We start from the raw sequence: 13,103 nt of genomic DNA on the forward strand, positions 1-13,103 counted from the left end.
TTGTTACACTGCCTTTTTTTGAGGCGCGGAAAAAAAATTGTCTCAGATCGACCCGGAAACAAAAATTTCTTATAGAATGTGGCCTGTAGAATCGATAATTTCAAACAGTTCCAAGATTGGGCTACTAGTTCAAAAGTTACAGCCCTTTGAATTTTTTTTCGAAATTGGTTTCTAGTCTATAACTTTTGATTGAGAAGTCTGATCGAAAAAGTACGAATTGTTTTGGATTCTACGCACCAAAATTAATAAGAAAAAGTGTTTTCCCGAGAAATTTTGGTGTAGTCGATTTTTGGTAAAAAAAGAAGGTTTATACACTGCCTTTTTTTGAGGCCCGCAAAAAAAATTGTCTCAGATCGACCCGGAAATAAAATTTTCTTATAGTATGTGGCCTGTAGAATCCATAATTTCAAACAGTTCCAAGATTGGACTACTAGTTCAAAAGTTACAGCCCTTTGAATTTTCTATCGAAATTGGTTTTTTGTCCATCACTTTTTATTGAGAGTCACGTTGTGCGTGGGTGCACCATCCTGTTGAAACCTACAGTTTCCAACTTTTGTTTTGTGTGCCCTATGTCTTTGTATTCGTAATAAAAAATGCTACTCAATACAGTGTGTACTTTTTTACGGGCCATATAAAAAAATTAAGTTGATTTATTTCAAAGGGAGCAGTTGGCAGATTTTCGTTTACTTCATCTATAATAAGAATTGCCACCTGAACTACGCAGGACCTCTACGGTCCTGGATGGAGTGTCGCAGTTGTGGCGGCGGCGATGTGTCCTGAATAGCAGGTTTAAAAAGAATGAAAGGTTGCTTATTGCAATCGGAGGAATAGCAGATGATCTCAATTTTCTCGCAATTACGACAATATCAGGTATTTGGAAACACTTAGCGGCATAAAAATTAGAGAAAGCAATAAATACATACGACGAATACAGGGTGGAAATCGTCCGTCTTCTTATGATCTTCAAAATAACATTTTTTTAAAATAAGGTTTTATGGTATCGAAAATTATAAAAAGCTTGTTACCAAACTCTATCCTTTAAAATTTCGGTCAGTGGCGTACGTCTGCAGAGTCAAGGAGGCATATACGATTTTTAATAGCTACCACTATTTTTTATTACATATTCTTAAAGTGCACACATTTGTTGGATACAGATACGTCAAAATTTATTATACCACATAACAAAAAAACGACCAATCGGGAACAATTCGAACCGTTGATTGATTTTTTGTTTGTAATAATATAATATAATATTTTTTCTTTTGCAACTGAATTAAGAAATACACGCGCTCATAGTTGTTTCAAATTTTTAATAATTTTTGATACTATAAATTTCTTTGAAAAACTAACGTTATTTTCAACGTAAAATTATAAAAATAAGTTTCCCTAATTGGAGTTTTTCTCTTAAATTTGGTTATGTAATAGATATAATAGGTTTTTTATCCTGCTATATCCAAAAAGTGTACTATTTAAGAATATGTAATTGCCTCTAAAAAAATAAGCCCCCAGACAAAATTTCCACCCTGTATAAGATGTAAATGAATAGGTACTATATATTTCGAAAAATTTACCACCCCCCACATTTTTTGTTGGCACCTCCTGAACTCTAACCCTGGACCCTGGCCACCGGTCTGCGTTTAGCTACTTTCTAGATCTAGTAGCTTTGCATCCAGCGTATGCAAACTGCCTTCATTAATCAAACAATTTTTAATGAACAGGCTAAATTTGACTCGGAATGCGCCTCTAGCTACGCGCGATTACCGAAAGGGGGAAAAATTCACTTACCTTTGATCTTACTTGCAACGTTTGTTTGTATATAATTAATTTCAAGATTCTATAACGCGATGGTAGCTAGAAACTAAATCGATTCCAATTAAAAATCGCATAGAATAGCTAGGAATAAATTAAAAATTCGAAACGGGCGAAAAGAAAATTTCCCCACAGACTAATTTAGAGTTTGAGTTTTGCTATCGCAACACCTTCAACCCCCCCGCGCCCGCACTAAAACTTGCTAAATATGAAAATGGCCGGAGCGAGTTAATTACCAAGAGTTGAGGAAAATGCAGAGAAAAACCTACCGGCGCGCTCTCGAATAAGATGCATTTTATTTCTGCAAGGCCATGGGAAGTACACATAACGCAAGGAATTACAATAAGCAGGAAAAGGCACGCAACGCGATCTCAAATTTAAAACTTTTTCAAACTTGGTAGAATTGCTAATTTACAATTTGATATGTATCTAACTGAAAATTATTATTTTAATTTCATGCGGTCTCCCTCTCGCCTTTTTTATAAATTGTTTATTAGATTCGACCAGCCGGCGACTCGGAAAAGTTGCACCGTAATTTTCCCCCGATTAACGATTTTTCAGATAACCAAAAGTTCGAGAGAAGAGGTTTATCTCTCTCTCGGCGCGGAAAAAGTTTATAATTTATTCAAATTTGCACGGAATGGAAACAACAAGTACCATTCTTAAGTTATGAACTTGGTCGTGGTAATTATTATTATTATAGCTGCCCTCATTTCAGTTTTCTCTCATTGGATTTCGTGTATGTATCTATTTTTTTCTTATTTTAATTGCGTTTATTTGTTAAACCAGCAGGTTTACATTAATCTTTTCTTTGCGCTCGTTTCCGGGTGGAAGTCGAAGATGTACTCAACCTTCAACACCCATTTATACCAGATGTTATGTAATTTGTCACAAAATTTCTCAATCTAACAAACAAGCTTAGGAACTAAATCAATATCGTGCCCATTCTCTGAATTGGGACCTCAATTTTACGGTACGGGGATGTTCAAAGTCAAATTTGAGGAGCGATTTTTCGGAAAATCAGGAGCGTATTTTTAAAAAACGAACTCGGTGGTGATTCCACAGAAACAACACCTTAAAGAGCATTAAAAGTTACTGAGGGTGTCATTGGTTTTTATTTCAAAAACCAATACATTTTTGACAGATTTCTAGAAGCTATCTTCTCGAAAAACCGAGAATTAGGAGTTATGAATGAAAAAATCAACACGGAGCCCATTTTTTTTCGGCTTGTAATGTCACCCCTCTGTAGGCGCACATAGTTTATGACTTGAACTCAATTTGCACGCGCTTTAAGCAATACTAGTTAAGGCAGTACAAATGTAAGAAATGAGTTAACAGATTTTTCATCTGTAACACGTATATTTGTTTATAAATAATTCATTAAAGGTTGCGCATAGCCATTGTTTAATTAATCCTCGTGCTGCCATTCCATCGCTATATCGCAGATCGGCGTACGAAGCGCCGAAAGAATTTTAGCGGCAAGGTAAGTAGGCGAAAAAAAGGGGAGAAATAATTTCCCAAGCGTAATTGACAGTACGAGCAAGTCGTAAAATTGCTAGACACTTTTTGCTGTTAGATTTGCCATCATAAGTAAATTTCTAAGTATTATATGTTATTATTCTAGACATGCAGTTGTTCTTCCTTCCATTCATTGTTCTTAAAATTACTGTCGTTGCTATTTTGCACGGTTTTAAGAGCTCATTTTACGCATCCTTTGTTCATTGGACGGACGGCTTTCATAATTTGGCTTAAAAACGGCGACATTTTCGTCACACTCGACAAATCTTTCATTTTATACCGTTATTCTCGTTTTGTAACTTTCGAATACATCAATATTCCATTTTATATTTAAAATTTAATGTTTGAGAATATTTTGATTTTAATGTTATCACAATATCACAATTATCTCAATATTAAAATTAAATAAATATTTTTCCATTCCCATGTGCTTTCGTGGTTATATTGTCTGCAGCGATGGAGAACAAACCAAAGACTGGCTGGAAACAAACCCGCGAAGAAGCCCCTACCGTGATGGAATCATGATGTGAAAGTGGGCATCAAAGAACAAGAACAAGAAGCCGCCTAGGGTTGTAATTTTTGTGGTACACCAAATATTTTGAATTTGTTGATAGATTATGTTTAAGTAATCTACAACCAACCCTTAAAGTACCCTCTAACAATAAGTTTCCTTCTCGTTTGAAACTTACGTAATTTTTTAGAAAATTAACACCTATGTGTATAGTAATACTCGGTTGCGGGGGTTTTAATTTTTGTTGTACACCAAATATTTTGAATTTGTTAATAGATTATGCTTAAGTAATCTACAACCAACCCTTAAAGTATCCTCTAACAATAAGTTTCCTTCTCGTTTGAAACTTACTTAGTTTTTTAGAAAATTAACACCTATATCTATAGTAATACTCGGTTGCGGGGGTTGTAATTTTTGTTGTACACCAAATATTTTGAATTTGTTGATAGATTATGTTTAATTAATCTACAACCAACCCTTAAAGTACCCTCTAACAATATGTTTCCTTCTCGTTTGAAACTTACTTAATTTTTTAGAAAATTAACACCTATCTATAGTAATACTCGGTTGCGGGGGTTGTAATTTTTGTTGTACACCAAATATTTTGAATTTGTTGATAGATTATGTTTAAGTAATCTACAACCAACCCTTAAAGTACCCTCTAACAATAAGTTTCCTTCTCGTTTGAAACTTACTTAGTTTTTTAGAAAATTAACACCTATATGTATAGTAATACTCGGTTGCGGGGGTTGTAATTTTTGTTGTACACCAAATATTTTGAATTTGTTGATAGATTATGTTTAATTAATCTATAACCAACCCTTAAAGTACCCTCTAACAATAAGTTTCCTTCTCGTTTGAAACTTACTTAATTTTTTAGAAAATTAACACCTATATCTATAGTAATACTCGGTTGCGGGGGTTGTAATTTTTGTTGTACACCAAATATTTTGAATTTGTTGATAGATTATGTTTAAGTAATCTACAACCAACCCTTAAAGTACCCTCTAACAATAAGTTTCCTTCTCGTTTGAAACTTACTTAATTTTTTAGAAAATTAACACCTATGTGTATAGTAATACTCGGTTGCGGGGGTTGTAATTTTTGTTGTACACCAAATATTTTGAATTTGTTGATAGATTATGTTTAAGTAATCTACAACCAACCCTTAAAGTACCCTCTAACAATAAGTTTCCTTCTCGTTTGAAACTTACTTAGTTTTTTAGAAAATTAACACCTATATCTATAGTAATACTCGGTTGCGGGGGTTGTAATTTTTGTTGTACACCAAATATTTTGAATTTGTTGATAGATTATGTTTAAGTAATCTACAACCAACCCTTAAAGTACCCTGTAACAATAAGTTTCCTTCTCGTTTGAAACTTACATAATTTCTATGAAATTAACACCTATGTGTATAGTAATACTCGGTTGCGGGGGTTGTAATTTTTGTTGTACACCAAATATTTTGAATTTGTTGATAGATTATGCTTAAGTAATCTACAACCAACCCTTAAAGTATCCTCTAACAATAAGTTTCCTTCTCGTTTGAAACTTACTTAATTTTTTAGAAAATTAACACCTATATCTATAGTAATACTCGGTTGCGGGGGTTGTAATTTTTGTTGTACACCAAATATTTTGAATTTGTTGATGTATTATGTTTAAGTAATTTACAACCAACCCTTAAAGGGTCCTCTAACAATACATTTCCTTTTGTAGAATTAATCTTTAATATCCAACTGACACGATTAAAAGGCCATTTCTCAAATGTGGTGTGTGTATGGCCTAAAATTACAAATATGTGTTAGTGAGACGTAAAGACTGGATGGTAATCAATAAGGGCAAGAATGGCAGATATGTTGGCAACCTAATTCATAATTTGTTATTAACTTACATCTATTATAGTGTTGAACAATCGATCAAGGTGACTCAAGAGTATAGTATTGAATAATACAATAAAATCCAGCTTTATTACTTTAAATTTTGGAGGTGATTCAGTTATAAGATTAATGAAAATATTATTCTTGTTTACAAACACGTTGTTTATGAATAGCATCCATATCACTTTGTTAGGCATTCGGTATTTCATTGCCAATAAAATTTAAGGACTTTGTCAAAAGAGCTATTTATTATTTCCATTATATACTAGGAGACTAAATAAACAGAAAACTTCACTCAATGAAACGAATTTATTTATGTATAGATGCTAGGAACATCCATTCTGAATGTAGACCATATACATGGAATATCCTATTGAACGCATATTACAGGAATATTCATGGTATATCCACTTGTCAGTATACCAATATGCACCAGCATGTCTAATGCACATACTTAAGACATCCAAAAGGTACCTATATACTATGTATTATGTGAAGGATGGCAAACTTATACCGCTTGCACATACATGGAAGATTTACGACATACTTTATACAAAATTCCACGTAGAATGTGCATGTTATATGCAGTGTATATACTTCTGCTATGTGGGCTGACCCGAATAAAACCAGATGTGCTGAAACCTATGTGTTAGATAATGCCACTAGAAAAGATGCACCTAATGTATAATCGTGAGGCATATAGAACAGTAATGAAAATATATTAAAAACTTCTCTGATACGATAAAGAGAAGCGCAAAAAATACTCTCAATTTTCTAAGTTGTATCTATACTGACAAGATTTAATGCGAATATCAGAATCAGATATACCTACTAGTCTATGAGCGATTTGGGGTAAGTAATATAACCGTAGCAGTTAATGCCCTCAAAGATTCAAGATAATAATTTGTTATGATGTTTTCAAAAATCTTTACTCCGATTTATGAAATTAAAGAAAAAAACGTTTCTGAATCAGTTTTTTGCCATGTTTCTTTTAGCAAAGTCTGCTCCTCGCAATTCATCAATTTTTCGTTTACAAACTGGAGGTGAACAGCCTTTACAAAATGTGATAATCGTGCGAAAACGCTTAATTAGAAACATACAAATTGCGTCCCGGCACCACACTATTAAAGTCGTTATAATAACAACATAAACGTTAAGAATCTCGGCATTCGATCAATCGATGCGATTGAAAGCGGATTAAAAAAAAGCAGGGGCAGAAACGCGCAGATAACAACAATAAGGATTGCACGCGATTGTTAGAAAACAGTCATTATTTTAAGGAAAAGTAAAAGGAACGTCATTAGTTTCCACTAAAACCTTTAAATCTTTAAAGTTGGCATTGTAAATTCATTGAATGCACCGGAGACACCGATGTTCGTGTTTGATAAACGTGATATTAATAGTCTTGAATTGTAAGCGATTTAGTGATTTAATTACGCAACGAGAAGCGGCGGAGGGACGTATCGACTTTTTTGAATGTGAGGAGTGCGTGTGAGGGATATGAAAAAAAGGGGAAATAAAAATGCATATATGAAGAGATATAAATTTCGTATGTGTAACAAGATCAACAGACCGTATCTTAAAATAATGAAGTAGTTGTATTAAAATAAAACTCCAATTATAAGCGTTCACATATGCAGTTGATCATTTAAATTTTTCACGCATGTGCCACTTTCGAGTTGAGGCAGGTCAGAAAGAATCTTACGTAGGTCAGTGACAGCGGCAGTTCGCGTACGTTCGTTACGTCCAAATTTGTTTTTAAACGTTCCGTCCCGTTCGTCCCATGTACGTTTCCTTGCAGTTTCGGCAAGCTGAACTGGATACATAAAACTAGTTTTATGGCATCCACATTTTGCGAACACCTGCCGATTCCTTTACGTTTTATTTTACGTCGACCTGCGGGACATGTGCCGATATCTCCCTTCTTCCTCCTCCCTTTTTTTTGTGCCATTGCAAATCCTTCATCTTGACTTAATTAATGGCTGAATATTTTTGATATTATCTTGTATATCCTTGGAGGGGCAATTGAATTGTCTTTGTGTGTACTCTTCGCATGTTGTTATTAATTATTAAAAATTGCATTTTGTTTCCTGTTCGCGCGGTTTCTCCTCCATTCATGCAAAATTCTAGGTGCGTGAATAGTCCTAGATAGTACGTTTTCGACGTCGGTGCCGATGCCGAGACAATTACCGTTTTGCCACGCGTCCATCTTCCATTTTTAGTCTCTCTCTAATAACTCTAAAATCGTTCCCCTTCTCAAGTTCAACAATTCCCGATAAAAATACTCCGTTATTTTTACAGGCTTACTGGTCGGATTTTGTTATTTTTATTGTGGTATTTCTCTTCGTCTCTCTCGGTTACTGACCTTACTCTACGTCTGTGTGTCGGTACCCCTACTAACCGTACGAACAACGTCAGGCCGGGCCACGACTTTGACGGACATGTCGAATTTTTTATTCTTGTTCTATCGCGCCCATCAACCATCATCGTCGACTTTATATTCCAGCCTTGGCGCTCGTTACCACGTTTCACTTTTCGTGCGCTGAATGCTGCCAATTCGATAAATGGATAATTGAACGCTTTCCAAATTTAATTACACTCCCCCTTCCCTCTATTCTATCGTGATGTTCGAAGAAGCCTCCCGAAAATCATTAAATATTGAAAAACTATAGTACTTGCCCTTTGTGGCTGAAAAGAATTAAAAATCCTACATTTAAAAAAAAATTGTGGCCATTTTAAACCGAGAGTAACAACATTGACTTCACTTTTTCAACCTATTATTTTTACAATTAGTAAAACGGAAGACGTAGAAAGATAATTTTTATGTATTCTTTTCAGATTTCGTACAATTTTCCAACAATAATGTTCACCCCCTTTTCCAAGGTGGTGTTAAAAAATCGATCACGCATTCGGTACAAATCGCAAGAAATTACCTTGTATCAATCAGTATTTGGATTCCTAACAATTTCTAAGCATTTAGTAGATACCCCAAAAGGCTAAGCCAATTTGTGATATTTTCCCGTACGCTAAAGTTTCTTTGCTCATGGCATAGCTCTGGAAACCTACGTGAAAATAGCATCTACATTTAAGAATTAAGCTCTAAACAATCAAACATTGCTTGTGAATTTCCAAGTTATTAAGGAAGAGCATATAATACTTTTATAATAGTAGATGTCCTTTTCAGCGCAACCCGCTAACAGAACGGCGGTTGGTCTCATTTTCCTTTCAGAGACGGGGAAACCTCCGGGTTTTCAATATATTGTAACGTAGGTATGCGCTAGCAAAGTAGATAAATAACTTTTCCAAAAATTAGGAACGGCAAGTAAGAACTCTCCCGATAGACTAGAAATAAATTCCTAAGCTCATCTTATTGTAGTAAATCTTTTAGTAGACCAATGGCAATTACAATTAATAAAAGGTTAGGGTTTTCTCTAGCGCCCAATTTAAAGGATTATGGCTTAAATAATCTACAAAGAACCCTCCATTAGACCTTTAGAAGTAAAATCCCTTCCCGTTTCGAAATCTCGTAATTTTTAAGAAAATTCGCCCTTACCAGCGTGCCTGATTCGATTGCAGGGGTTGTAAATGTCATTGCACATGAAATATTTTTATTTCTTTGATGGATTCTGCTTAAATGATCTACAAGCAACCCCCAAATTGCCACTGATAAGTAAAACCCGTCCCGTTTTGAAATTTTGCAATTTTTAAGAAAATTCGTTCTTCCTAACTTAGCAGTATTCGATTGCGGGGGTTGTAAATTTTGTTGTACAAGAAATATTTTTATTTCGTTGATAAATTCTGCTTAAATGATCTACAAGCAACCCTCCCAATTGCAACTTATTTGTAAAAACCCTTACCCTTTCGAAATTTCGTAATTTTTAAGAAAATTCGTTCTTCCTAACGTAACAGTATTCTATTGCGGGGGTTGTAAATTTCGTTGTACATGAAATATTTTTATTTCATTGATGGATTCTGGTTAAATGATCTACAAGCAACCCCCCAATTGCAACTTATAAGTAAAAGCCCTTACCCTTTCGAAATTTCGTAATTTTTAAGAAAATTCGTTCTTCCTAACGTAACAGTATTCGATTGCGGGGGTTGTAAATTTCGTTGTACATGAAATATTTTTATTTCGTTGATGGATTCTGGTTAAATTATCTACAAGCAACCCCCCAATTGCAACTTATAAAAGCCCTTACCCTTTCGAAATTTCGTAATTTTTAAGAAACTTCGTTCCTTCCTAACGTAGCAGTATTTGATTGCGGGGGTTGTAAATTTCGTTGTACATGAAATATTTTTATTTCATTGATGGATTCTGGTTAAATGATCTACAAGCAACCCCCCAATTGCAATTTGTAAGTAAAAGCCCTTACCCTTTCGAAATTTCGTAATTTTTAAGAAAATTCGTTCTTCCTAACGTAACAGTATTCTATTGCGGGGGTTGTAAATTTCGTTGTACATGAAATATTTTTATTTCGTTGATGGATTCTGGTTAAATGATCTACAAGCAACCCCCCAATTGCAACTTATAAGTAAAAGCCCTTACCCTTTCGAAATTTCGTAATTTTTAAGAAAATTCGTTCTTCCTAACGTAACAGTATTCGATTGCGGGGGTTGTAAATTTCGTTGTACATGAAATATTTTTATTTCGTTGATGGATTCTGCTTAAATGATCTACAAGCAACCCCCCAATTGCAACTTATAAGTAAAAGCTCTTCCCCTTTCGAAATTTCGTAATTTTTAAGAAAATTCGTTCTTCCTAACGTAACAGTATTCTATTGCGGGGGTTGTAAATTTCGTTGTACATGAAATATTTTTATTTCATTGATGGATTCTGGTTAAATGATCTACAAGCAACCCCCCAATTGCAACTTATAAGTAAAAGCCCTTACCCTTTCGAAATTTCGTAATTTTTAAGAAAATTCGTTCTTCCTAACGTAACAGTATTCGATTGCGGGGGTTGTAAATTTCGTTGTACATGAAATATTTTTATCTCGTTGATGGATTCTGCTTAAATGATCTAAAAGCAACCCCCCAATTGCAACTTATAAGTAAAAGCCCTTACCCTTTCGAAATTTCGTAATTTTTAAGAAAATTCGTTCTTCCTAACTTAGCAGTATTCGATTGCGGGGGTTGTAAATTTCGTTGTACATGAAATATTTTTATTTCGTTGATGGATTCTGGTTAAATGATCTACAAGCAACCCCCCAATTGCAATTTGTAAGTAATAGCCCTTACCCTTTCGAAATTTCGTAATTTTTAAGAAAATTCGTTCTTCCTAACGTAGCAGTATTCGATTGCGGGGGTTGTAAATTTCGTTGTACACGAAATATTTTTATTTCGTTGATGGATTCTGGTTAAATGATCTACAAGCAACCCCCCAATTGCAACTTATAAGTAAAAGCTCTTCCCCTTTCGAAATTTCGTAATTTTTAAGAAACTTCGTTCTTCCTAACGTAACAGTATTCGATTGCGGGGGTTGTTAAATTTCGTTGTACAAGAAATATTTATATTTCGTTGATGAATTCTGCTTAAATGATCTACAAGCAACCCCCCAATTGCAATTTGTAAGTAAAAGCCCTTACCCTTTCGAAATTTCGTAATTTTTAAGAAAATTCGTTCTTCCTAACGTAACAGTATTCTATTGCGGGGGTTGTAAATTTCGTTGTACATGAAATATTTATATTTCGTTGATGGATTCTGCTTAAATGATCTACAAGCAACCCTCCCAATTGCAACTTATTTGTAAAAGCCCTTACCCTTTCGAAATTTCGCAATTTTTAAGAAAATTCGTTCTTCCTAACGTAACAGTATTCTATTGCGGGGGTTGTAAATTTCGTTGTACATGAAATATTTTTATTTCATTGATGGATTCTGGTTAAATGATCTACAAGCAACCCCCCAATTGCAACTTATAAGTAAAAGCCCTTACCCTTTCGAAATTTCGTAATTTTTAAGAAAATTCGTTCTTCCTAACGTAACAGTATTCGATTGCGGGGGTTGTAAATTTCGTTGTACATGAAATATTTTTATCTCGTTGATGGATTCTGCTTAAATGATCTAAAAGCAACCCCCCAATTGCAACTTATAAGTAAAAGCCCTTACCCTTTCGAAATTTCGTAATTTTTAAGAAAATTCGTTCTTCCTAACTTAGCAGTATTCGATTGCGGGGGTTGTAAATTTCGTTGTACATGAAATATTTTTATTTCGTTGATGGATTCTGGTTAAATGATCTACAAGCAACCCCCCAATTGCAATTTGTAAGTAATAGCCCTTACCCTTTCGAAATTTCGTAATTTTTAAGAAAATTCGTTCTTCCTAACGTAGCAGTATTCGATTGCGGGGGTTGTAAATTTCGTTGTACAGTGAAATATTTTTATTTCATTGATGGATTCTGGTTAAATGATCTACAAGCAGCCCCCCAATTGCAATTTGTAAGTAAAAGCCCTTACCCTTTCGAAATTTCGTAATTTTTAAGAAAATTCGTTCTCCCTAAAGTAACAGTATTCGATTGCGGGGGTTGTAAATTTCGTTGTACATGAAATATTTTTATTTCGTTGATGGATTCTGGTTAAATTATCTACAAGCAACCCCTCAATTGCAACTTATGAGTAAAAGCCCTTACCCTTTCGAAATTTCGTAATTTTTAAGAAAATTCGTTCTCCCTAAAGTAACAGTATTCGATTGCGGGGGTTGTAAATTTCGTTGTACATGAAATATTTTTATTTCATTGATGGATTCTGGTTAAATGATCTACAAGCAACCCCCCAATTGCAATTTGTAAGTAAAAGCCCTTACCCTTTCGAAATTTCGTAATTTTTAAGAAACTTCGTCCTTCCTAACGAAGCAGTATTTGATTGTGGGGGTTGTAAATTTCGTTGTACATGAAATATTTTTATTTCGTTGATGGATTCTGGTTAAATGATCTACAAGCAACCCCCCAATTGCAATTTGTAAGTAATAGCCCTTACCCTTTCGAAATTTCGTAATTTTTAAGAAAATTCGTTCTTCCTAACGTAGCAGTATTCGATTGCGGGGGTTGTAAATTTCGTTGTACGTCAAATACTTCTATTTCCTTGATCAATTATATTAAAATAATCAACAAGTAACCCTTAAATTCCCAATTAGAAGTAAAACCCCGTCCCGTTTTCGAAATTCGTAATTTTTAGGAAAATTCGCTTTTCTTACGTAGCAGTATACGATTGAGGGGGTTGTAAATTTTGTTGTAAGTGAAATATTTTTATTTCCTTGATTGATTATAATAAGAGGATCTACAGACGACCCTTCAGTTTCCAATTACAAGTAAAATCCCGTCCTGTTTTAAAAAGTCGTAATTTTTAAGAAAATTCGCTTCTACCTACGTTGCAGTATTCGACTGAGGG

General features: G+C 34.3%; 1 protein-coding gene across 2 annotated transcripts in view; it reads left to right on the forward strand.

Moving 5' to 3' along the window:
• Positions 1 to 13,103, forward strand: part of LOC116176514 (origin recognition complex subunit 5-like) — a 566,782-nt gene that overhangs the window by 31,656 nt on the left and 522,023 nt on the right. The window lies entirely within an intron of this gene.

The sequence above is a fragment of the Photinus pyralis genome, unplaced genomic scaffold (genome assembly GCF_008802855.1).
Source record: "Photinus pyralis isolate 1611_PpyrPB1 unplaced genomic scaffold, Ppyr1.3 Ppyr1.4_LG7, whole genome shotgun sequence".
In the NCBI taxonomy this organism is placed as follows: Eukaryota; Metazoa; Arthropoda; class Insecta; order Coleoptera; family Lampyridae; genus Photinus; species Photinus pyralis.